Source organism: Octopus bimaculoides, chromosome 16 (genome assembly GCF_046866305.1).
Source record: "Octopus bimaculoides isolate indiv1 chromosome 16, ASM4686630v1, whole genome shotgun sequence".
In the NCBI taxonomy this organism is placed as follows: Eukaryota; Metazoa; Mollusca; class Cephalopoda; order Octopoda; family Octopodidae; genus Octopus; species Octopus bimaculoides.
The window spans coordinates 3,522,546-3,535,045 of NC_142943.1; the positions used below are offsets into that span (position 1 = coordinate 3,522,546).

At 30.6% G+C, this 12,500-nt stretch overlaps 1 long non-coding RNA gene across 1 annotated transcript in view; it reads right to left on the reverse strand.

The window, feature by feature from the left end:
- Positions 1-11,391: 11,391 nt before the first annotated feature.
- LOC149132255 (uncharacterized) overlaps positions 11,392-12,500 on the reverse strand; it is a 12,486-nt gene continuing 11,377 nt past the window's right edge. Inside the window, exon 3 of the long non-coding RNA XR_016244698.1 lies at positions 11,392-11,567. This is a non-coding gene — a long non-coding RNA (uncharacterized LOC149132255). The remainder of the gene's footprint in view (positions 11,568-12,500) is intronic.

Consider the following 12,500-nt stretch of genomic DNA (forward strand, 5'->3'; position numbering starts at 1 on the left):
AGTTGCTAGTCTAGGACAAAAATCGTGTTGCACAGTGTTATTTAGAAAGATGGGTGGCTTCATATTAATGATAAGCGAGTTCGTATCAAATTTAATTCTGTTAGCTCTACTGAGACGAAAGTTAAGCAGCGAGACGTGAACACCACTGACTCGTGCAATGAAACTACCTAATCGTTTTACGGCGTTCCGCTGTGCCATATGTTGTTGACTGTGGGTTTCTCTATATTAGAGATTTCATTAGAGAGCTAGCAGCAGTATGCTATTCATTTAAACCTGTTCACTTGTTTATTATTGCCACCGTCTCTCCCCCACCTTCTCTCTCTCGTTATAAATATATCTATATGCATATATATATATATATATATATATATATATATATATATATATATATATATATCCTACATGTAATAAATGTATATATGTATACATACACGCACATGCATATATATTTATATATTTATGTATATATAATATATATAAGTATATATGTATATATCTATACATATGTATATATGTATATGTATATATATATACATATATATATGTATATATATATATATATATATATATATATATAAGTGCATAAACAAACATATCTATATCTATATCTATAAACACTCATGCACACACATACATGTATATATATATATATATATATATATATATATATATATATATATATATATATATATATATATATATATATATATATATATATACATATATATATATATATATACATATATGCATGCATATATATGTATCTATAGGTATGTGTGCATAAATTTATATATATCTATATATATGTGTGTATATATGCATGTATATATATACACATATACATACATACATACATATATACATATGCATCTCTACGTGTATATATTCATATATTTCTGTAAATACATATACGTACACACTTATATTTGCATATATGTATGTACATACATGTATACACATACATATGTGTGTGTATGTGTGTGTACTCACGCGTGTGTGTATGTGCGTGTGTGTATGCTGTGTGCCTGTGTGTTTGAATCTGAGTACGTATGTTCAAATAAATAGACATTTAATTCTGCCATATTTTTATAATTTCTCTAGTTTTCTCGTTTTGCAAATTATTTCTTACCGAAAATGTTTGCTTACCTATTCATATATTTATTTATCAATTTTTCATCATTTGTTATTATTATTATTTGTTTATTTACCTATTCTTTTTACAATTCCAATGAAAATCTTCAAGATTCTTCCAGTCAAATACAAATATATTATATTTATAACACCAGAAATAACCAACCCGACCACATAACGATCTTTATACTTCATTTCGCTTCTGTGATTTAAATATATACATAGTTAAACATACATACATATATGCATAAACAGACACACACATATGTATACATATACATACATATATATATATATATATATATATATATATATATATATATATATATATATATATATATATATATATATATATATATATATATATATATATATATATATATATATATATATATATATATATACATACATATATATATATATATATATATATATATATATATATATATATATATATATGTATATATACTTATATATATATATATATATATATATATATATATATATATATATATATATATATATATATATATATATATATATATATATAAATATATATATATATATAAATATATATATAAATATATATATATGTTTATATATACATATACATATATGCATGCATATATATATATATATATATATATATATATATATATATATATACGAGTGCATATAGACGTATGTGTCTATAGATGTTTCTTTTTTGTTGCATAGTTTATAGATTTAAATAATATATTATACAATCAATATTTTGGCAAACTATTTTCAAATATTATATCTGACTTGTTTCCTCTCATACGAAACCGATGCCGGCAAAGAAAATATTAAATATTGCCACTATAAATATATCCGTGCACACACACACACACACACACACACACAGAAATAAATATACATACACACACTCACTCACAGACACACTAACACACACACACGCATATATACGTCCACACATCTACACATATTTCCATCAAAACGTATGTATACATATGTCTGCGTGTGCATATGCGCGTGCGTGTATATGCATATGTTTGTGGGTGCGTGTGTGTGTGTGTGTGTATGTGTATGTGTGTGAGTGTGTATGTGTGTGTTTGTGTGTATTTATAGTTATATATATTAAATATTAAGTCTTAGAAAGCAGAGAGAAAAATGTTTTAATCATACATCTCATATAAAAGATTTTTATCAATGTGTTCTTGTGTTCTTTAATATTTCGAAATATTTTCAATTAAGGTTTTAGGAAATCGGTCACCTTATAAAATAATAAACACAAAATCAATTTTGTTGGTGTACACAGAGAAATATTTTAAATTTTTTTGGAGTACTTTGGTATTTGCGTGCTTTAGGTGGGTATGTGTGTGATTTATAATATATATATATATATATATATATATATATATATATATACATATATATATACACACGCATCACACGCATATATGTATGTATGTATTATATATATATATATATATATATATATATATATATATATATATATATATATATATATATATATATATATATATATATATATATATATACATATATATATATATATACATATATATATATATATATATATATATATATATATATATATATATATATATATATATATATATTATCATACATATACCTATATGCATACATATACATAGTTACACACACGCACGCATGCGTATATAAACATCTTTCTTAATATACCCTTCTACAAGTGTGTGTATATATATATATATATATATATATATATATGCGTGTGTGGTTGTCTAGCTTGATTCTGCATATCAGCGTTAACGTCTCTGTATAAACATATAAGTATGTATATATCCATACGTGTGTGTATGTATATATGATATTTTCCTCTCCATTGCTCTCTTTATTATTTATTTATGTATCTTAGTATCTACCACTCAGTGTATCGATATTTGAGTCCCTCGATCTTTATATGTAGTTCTCATATCCTGTCCATCTGCCTCTCCTCTCCTTCCTTTTGTGTTTGTCTACCTTTCTGCAAATCTGTGACTATTTGAGTCGTGGGTAGTTTGCAGCCGCTGAGTTTCCAATTTTATTTTACGACGTGGCTTCGCATGAAAATGTTAATTATATCAAGTTCGCCATTAGAAATATTTTGTTTGTAGTATAACTGTAAGTTACACTACAAACCGTTTCTATTATTCATAATAAGTTCGTTGTTGGTTGGTTTATTCAATTGGCCCCGATCAGTATGCATACATATAAATATGTAAATAAATAATTTTTTTAAATATATATATATATATACATATATATGGTACTTGCTCCGCCGCATGTCTGCCGAATTGCTAATTTATGAGGAGGGGAACAACCCCAAAACGGTTTCTAAACATCGGAGTAAGAAGCAAATGCAAGGAAAAATACGCTTTTACATCTAGAATCTTGAAAGAAAATACAAAAACGAAAAAGAGAGACATAAGACTTTACTGTTATGCTTTTTCTTTATTTACTTCTTGTTCTACTCTGGGTTCAAAATGTTTGTTTTGAAATCCGTTTCCTCGAGTATATTCAAAGCAGTCTTTCAATTTGAAGAGAAGTGAAGACCACGACTATCTGTTCTCAATGTAATGCAGTTCTCTAATTTTTTTCCTTTATACTCCAGTTGTACAATCAAACTCCGTAGCTGTATTATTGTGGCTTTCAAAGGTCTTCAGTTTACTCGATACAATGCGTCATAATAAACTTCAACATCACTACAATACCATTTAGGTCATGCAGGATAAACTTGAGGTAATCTCAATCTAAGTATAATCAATTGCTACGACATTCTAACAACTTCGATAAGAGATCTTTCTTTAAAAGACTAACAATCATCGTTGGTCTTATGCGAACGCTGACATTTTGTGGCAAGTAAAATGAAATTATGATAATGTTTTAATACGAAGGTTTCTCCCCAAGACACCAATCAATTCACAGACAAAAGGAAACGAACAAGGTAATGACTAGTGGAGTAGTAACATGTATATCTTGTTTTAATTCCAAATACTCCATTTTTTATCTCGTGGCCCAACACGACGCTTTTCATATTTTTGTATTTATATGTTCTACATTTTATTTGTGGCTTCCGATATCATTTCTGAAAACACTGTGGCATGTTCACTCTATATAGAGAAAAGCTGGAAAACATGTACAAATACAAATATACAAGCACATGTCCAACACACACACGCGCGCGCACACACACACAAACATTCACACAAACAAACATATATGCACATAAGCATGGCCGAGAGGCAAGGAGTTTGCTTGTCAGCGACATGGTTCCAGGTTCAGTCCCACTGCATGGCAACTTTGGCAAGCGCCTTCTATTATAGCCTCAGGACGACACGATATTTGTGAATGGATTTGGAACACGGCTGCTGAAAGAAGCCCGTCGTGTATATAGATATCGGTGAGTGTGTGTGTGTGTTTTTGTATATATATATATATATATATATATATATATATATATATATATATATATATATATATATATATATATATATATAATAATAAAGGAGTTACGACGCAAAAACGTATGAATTCAAATGAACACACACACACACACACACACACACACACACACACACACACATATATATGTTAAATCTCTGAACCTCGTTCAGAGATTTAACATTACTTGTTTTCAGTTTTTCGATATCAGTGAATAATTTCACTGGAAAAACTTATATATATTTGCCAAGGGATGCCTTTTGCATCGAAGGTCGGCGATTGTCGTACGCTGGAGAAGGGAAATGACCCTGAAACTCGAGTACGTACGTATCGTAGATCAAGATGGGAAGGATAACTTCCCTTGGCAAATACAGACAGGACACAGAAGTGTGTCGATAGCCAGCTGGAGGAGATGTCCTCCTGGGGCTAAAAGCAACAGTAACATCCACCCCTCGGGGTCAGCCACATTTAAGTGGCAAATATACTTCACTTTATATATATATATATATATATATATATATATATATATATATATATATATATATATATCCATATATATATATATCCATATATATATACATACATATATATATATATATATATATATATATATATATATATATATATATATATATATATATATATATATATATATATATATATATATATATATATATATATATATGCATATATATATATATATATGCATATATATATATACATATATATATATATATTTGTATGTATATATATATATATATATATATGTATATATATATATATATATATATATATATATATATATATATATATAGATAGATAGATAGATAGATACATAGATAGATGTATATGCATACCAATACGTATATACGTACAGATACACGTACACACACGCACACGCGCATATGTATGTGCATATATATATACTCATATATATATACGCGCATAAATATGTGTATATATATATATATATGTATATATATATACAAACTGAAATCTGAAGTGAAGCTTGATATTTGAAGGTGCCAATACTTAAAAGTAATTGAGCAGATAAATCGCACACGCACGGCCTCACATTCTCTTCAACGTATATACACACACACACACGCACACACACACACACACATACACACACACACACATATATATGTATATATGTATATATGTATATATCTAACCATATGTACCGAAAATTATACATACACATATAATTGAATCAGTTTTTAAACTCCTCTTCCATTAATGCGGTACTTAATTTTGAGATGTTATTAATTTAGCAATAACGAAATTGAAGTCGATTCTCTCTCTCTTTCTTTCTTTCTTTCTTTCTTTCTTTCTTTCTTTCTTTCTTTCTTCTCCCCCTCATAATCTCCTCTCAAATGAAATATAGATATATACATACATAATCATACATTTATACATATACCAGTACAATTATACACATATACAACCATCCATGTGCACAATCATACGTGTGTATTTTGTGTATAAATATATAATTCTTTATTGCTATACACACACGCACACACACATGCACACACACACACACATGCACACACACACACACACATGCACACACATATATATATACACCTATCTCTATCCATATACATACACATACACTCACTCATATATATATATATATATATATATATATATATATATATATGTATGTATGTATGTATGTATGTATATACAGGATATATACATATTGACTGAGTATAAAGTATATATTTAACGTATATTTCATTTTCGAAATTTAATAGAATTTACAGCCAGAATTTTATTTTCGCTCAGAACCTCTGTATGCAAAGTCATAACTGCTCTCCTACAGGTACCACTCATAACACGAAACAATAAACTTGCAAACATATTCAAACATTTAATTCGTCGACTGCTGCCGATTTCTAGCGTAACTTCACCCTTTTTAATTATCTCAATCGTCTCGGCGTGTAAGCCCCTAGGAACGCTGAGGGTATTATATTTCGTCCAGTCCATATATATATGTATATATGTATGTATGTATGTATGTATGTATGTATATTTGTGAGTGTGTGTTTGTCCTCTCTTCATCGTTTGACAACCGATGTTGGTGTGTTTACGCCCCCGTAACTTAGCGGTCCAGAATCAGTACTCGGCTTACAAGGAATAAGTCCTGGTGTCGATTTCTTCGACTAAAGGCAGTGCTCCAGCATGGGAGCAGTGAAATGACTGAAGCAAGTGGAAAAATAAGAGAGTAAGGCGGTGAGCTGGCAGAATGGTTAGCAGGCCGGACAAAATGTTTTGCCGGTTTTCATCCGTCTTTGCGGTCCGAGGTCTACTTTGCCTTTCATCCTGTTGGGGGTCGATAAAATAAATACGAGTTGAATGCTGAGTATGATGTAACTAATTGGCCACTTCGCCTCAATGTGCTGGCCTTGTACCAAAAAATTTGAAACTATTATTATTATTATTATTATTATTATTATTATTATTATTATTATTATTATTATCTTTATTATTATTATTATTATTATTATTCTTATTATTATTATTGTTCTTCTTATTATTATTCTTATCATTATTATTATTATCTTTATTATTATTATTATTATTATTATTATTATTATTATTATTATCATTATTATTATTCGTCTGCCTTTACATTCTGAGTTCATATACTGCTAAGGTTGCCTTTGCTTTTCCTCCTCTCGGCGGTCGATGAAACAAGTACCAGTCATATACTGAGGTTCAATGTAATCGGCTTACATCCCTTCCACAAAATTACTAGCCTTGTGTTAAAACTTGAAACCGGTTTCGGTCCTTTGATTTCGGCCATGCTGGGATAACGCTTTCAATCACTTTACTGAATGATAATGTCCTAAATAAGTCATCTACTACTTATATTTACATCTGTATTTATCGCATGGTTAACGATGGTCTGAGCATATAAACTGCATTACTTAAGCTTTTAAGTTCTACGCCACAAATAATTCCATGGCCGTTGCTTTTAGAAAATCTACCGCTATTTTTCCCGAAGAACATACCTTAAACACTTTGCCTATTTATAGCTAATTACTGGTTAAGTAGCTTCAACTTTTACGAGAAGGAGACAAATTAATCGTCCTTTGGCGCAAGAACCACGCAACCCATAATGTCGGAAGTCGCAGTAGATCTTTATGTCTATTACGATATTCCAGACATCGATTAGCTTACATTTAATACCATCTTCTCTTGTCAAAGATATAGCTAATTAAATCGTAAGGAAGCAGTCTGCAGCAAATAGATATAGCTGTTATATAAGAATGAATCATTTTCTCTCACTTCAAAACTATTCATGTGCTGCTGTCGTTGTGGTGAAGCTAATCTCAATAGAATCATCTCAAAAGTAATTTGAATTGATTAAAATGTTACGTAAAATAAATTCAAATGGTTTATGGTGTCTCATCTTTACTTCTTTTACAGCTTGCAATCGTTGGACTGTGGCCATGCTGGGGCACAGTTTTAACGTTTTCATTGCGATGCTAGTTATTTGGTAATTGTAGTATGTCTTTTTAATTTGAATGGAAATGTAAGGTGGACATTGGCGTGAAGAAAGTTCAAGAGATGACCAAGCCGACCAGAAATGCTGCAGGCTCTTTCTGCTTGAATATACAACTGTTTTTTTTTTTTAAATTACACTTTGGAAGAAACAGTCACGCATGGCGGCAGATAGAAGATATCTGGCGAATGTGTAAGACATGGATATCTCTCCTCGCAAACAAAGTACAGCAAAGTACGACTGCATCCACAAAGTCACGCGCAAGTAAATGCACGTGGCTTAGTGATTAGGAGTATTCGGATAATGATCGTAAGATCACGAGTTCGATACTTGTCAGTGTTCTGTGTCATTGAGCGAGACACTTTATTTCACGTCGCTCCTGTCCTCTCAGCTGTCATGAATGAGTTGTACCTGTATTTCAAAGGGCCAGCCAAATCATACAGCAAGAACAAGATCAGGAACAACAGCAAAAACGACAACAAAAATATGATGTGACACTGTTTTTATTCATGGATGGTGAATTACGTCATCTACTTAGAAATGGTGATTGTAAAACGATTGTAAAACCAATCTGAAATTTCATTAGGTTAACCACTGTTTCTGCCATAGGATTGCAATGCACACATAGTTGGGCGCTTGCGTATCACCTTATACATTCGTCAGAGCTTTATATGCGTGTTTGTGTGTGTGTGTACACGCATACACATTTACGTATGCGTGGGTGGGTGTATATGTGTGTGTGCCTATGAATATATACGTATGTAATATTCTGAGAGTAAGAAACACAGCTAGATAAGAGACATACAAACACGTTTCTATATTTAAACGAACAAACAAGAAGAGACAGAATATATTAAAAACGAATAACACGGAGAACGAATTTGAAAGATAGACGAGTCGATTACGTCAGACCATATTAGTTGATTAAAAAAAAATACAGATACATAGCCAATAGCTGTAGACACTACATTTTAGACATTTTCTAAAACTCTAATTAACAAGTTTGATCCGTTTTATGATATAAGAAGCTAAAGTCTTATTCAAAACAGACCGGCAGCTATAATATTTTAAGTAGTACAATTCCTAGAATTTCATAGAAAACTCGTCGCACAGTAATCAACAGAAAGTTCTAGCTAACAGTCATATGACATTTAAACCAATCAGAAAAGCTGTATTGTAAATGAAACAACTAAATTCAGTGATTTCGTTTTTACTATTCGCTATTATTCTATTCAGTTAAAAGAATTTGAATATATTTCTTCAAATATGATTGTTATATTACATACTGTTTAATAAGACTCGGAGGTACGTATATATACCCACATACACACAAAGGTATGTTTCTGTGTGTGTGTGTGTGTGTGTGCGTGTGCGTACGTGAGTGTGCGTGCGCGCGTGTGTGTGCATATACGTGCACGTTTATATCTGAGTGATTCTACTTATCTATCCATCCCTTCTTCCATCCATCCATCCATCAATCCAACCATCCATCTATCTATCTATCTATCTATCTATCTATCTGTCTGTCTGTTTGTCTGTCTGTCTGTTTGTCTGCCTGCCAGCATGTCTGTCTGTCTGTCTATCTATCAATCTATCTATCTATCTATCCATCTATCTATCTATTTATCTGTCTATCTATTCATCTGTCTATCTGTCTATCTTTCTGTCTGTTTGTCTATCCATCCTTCCACCCTTCCATCCATCCATCCATTCAGCCATCCGTCCATCCATCCATCCATCCATCAATCCAACCATCCATCTATTTATCTATCCATCTATCTATCTATTTATCTGTCTATCTATTTATCTGTCTATCTGTCTATCTTTCTGTCTGTTTGTCTATCCATCCTTCCACCCTTCCATCCATCCATCTATCCATCCATCCATTCAGCCATCCGTCCATCCATCCATCCACCCATCCATCCATCTATGTCTATCTATTTATCCATAATAAGGTAGTAATATCTGCACGTATGTATTCATTGATTCAGGAAGCTCTGGTTAGCGTTCAAATAATGCGTCTGTAGCTCCCCCGAGGACTTCCTAAAAATAGTATGAAACGTATAAACTTAATGTTTTGTAGGATTGTGTGTGTGTGTGTGTGTGTGTGTGTGTGTGTGTGTGTGTGTGTGTGTGTGTGTGTCGTAGTGTTGTGTGTGTGCATATATATATATATATATATATATATATATATATATATATATTCACGGTGGTGCACCAGCATGACCGCAGCCACTTGGCTGAAACACATAAATAAATAAATAAATAAATATATATTTGAGTGTATGTATGCAAGTATGTAAATGCATATACAGTTCGACCATTATTTTTGAAAAACCCATTTAAAGCCATTTTAGTTATGCAGTATTTTATACGCTTACGCACCTGATATTTCTATTTACCCACCTATCTAACTATCTATCTGTCAATTTATCCATCTATCTATCTATCTATCTATCTATCTATCTATCTATCTATCTATCTATCTATCTATCTCTATGCACACACTTGCACGCATATATATATATATATATATATATATATATATACACAGACGCTCTAACATGATAGTGTATACTGCTGAAAAATGCCTTCCATCTATAGTTCTCCATGCTTTTATCACATGCTGTTACAAAAGGAAATCACATATTGCTGAGGGAAGTTACCACATATTTTATAAAAGGTTATGGCATATTTTGCTACCTGGTTATCTCATACTCTTGCAAGTTGCTATCAAATGTTGTTAGAAGAAGGTTATTAGATCAATGCAAGAAGGTTATTAGATCAATGCAAGAAGGTTATTATGTCGTATCAATGAGATATTCTGATTGAGAACGTACGAAGAAACAAGTGGGCAATTTGATGGAATGATTTGAACCATAGTAGGACAATTGCGTGTGAAACCCGTTTGGTCGTATTTCTGCAGCATCAAAAATCACCTAAATATAACAAAACCCGGTATAAACGTTGGTTATTCGGTTAATTTCTCCAGTCATGCTCTATATAGTACCGAGAAGGGGTCGAAAAGTGAAACAGAAATAGGGTTAATATAAGAGGTGCAGAATAATTGTACATACTAGGTTTGGTCGTAGACAAGGAATAGGAAAACGCTACACACATGCGCAGTAAGAAAAATTCATATAGAAAGGATGGAATAATTATAAGGTTTAAATGAAATTTGTTTTATTAAATTTTATCTTAAAAAGTAAAAATTAGTTTTCGTTTGAAAATTAGAAGACATTTCTTCATGAAAGGCGCACGACTCAGTGGTAAGGGTGTCGATCTCTCAATCATGAGGCAGTAAGTTCGATTCGCGGATCGGGCTGCGTGTTGGGTTCTTGAGCAAAACACTTTATTTCACGTTACCCCAAGTTCACTTAGCTGTAGAAATGAGTTGCGACGTCATTGGTGTCAAATTGGTAGACGCTAGGTGTGTCTTGGCAAGTAACTGTAACAACCATGCACATTAAAAGTTAACAATAATAATAATAATGATGATGATAATAATAATAATAATAATAATAATAATAATAATAATAATAATAATAATAATAATAATAATAATGACGATATTAATAATAATAATAATAATAATAATAATAATAATAATAATAATAATAATAATAATAATAATAATGACGATATTAATAATAATAATAATAATAATAATAATAATAATAATAATAATGATAATAATAATATGCAGTTTGGGGACTGTGAGGGATGATATAGATGACTGGATAAGGGAAATTGGAATTGAATATCCTGTAGTAGTATTTCTACAAAAGATTTGTCTCTTAAGAACGTGAAATATCACCAGAAGAGATTTAAGCAGTTGAAGTTTTATTGAAATCATGTTGGTATCTAAAGCCGCGACACCATAAATTCTACCAGGAACAGCATCAATCCTGCGTCAAATTGAATAATAATAATGATGATAATGATGATGACATGGTATGTTACACCATTGTATATCCTTAAGCAACTTAAATATATAGAAACAAAACTGTTTTGTGCTATACTTCTGTTGTTGGAACCTATTTACAGTTAGATAGACTGAGCTAAAAGCTTTCTCTTAATCACAGTGGAGCGCAACTGACATGACATTATCATGTAAACTTTGAACCACTATTGCCGCGTTTATCGACTCTCCTGACAGATACATAACATTTACAAGATAACCGCTTTATTATTTTTTTAAATATATTTAATCTATAAATATAAATACAAATATACAAAAAAATAGTAAATAAAGTAATAGACGAAAAGATCAGGTTAAAATATCTTCTCTACTTCATCTATATTTTTGAATTACCCCAAAATGTATCCACAAAAAATTTAAAGAATTAAAAATATTAAACGAAATCAAACTCAAATGATG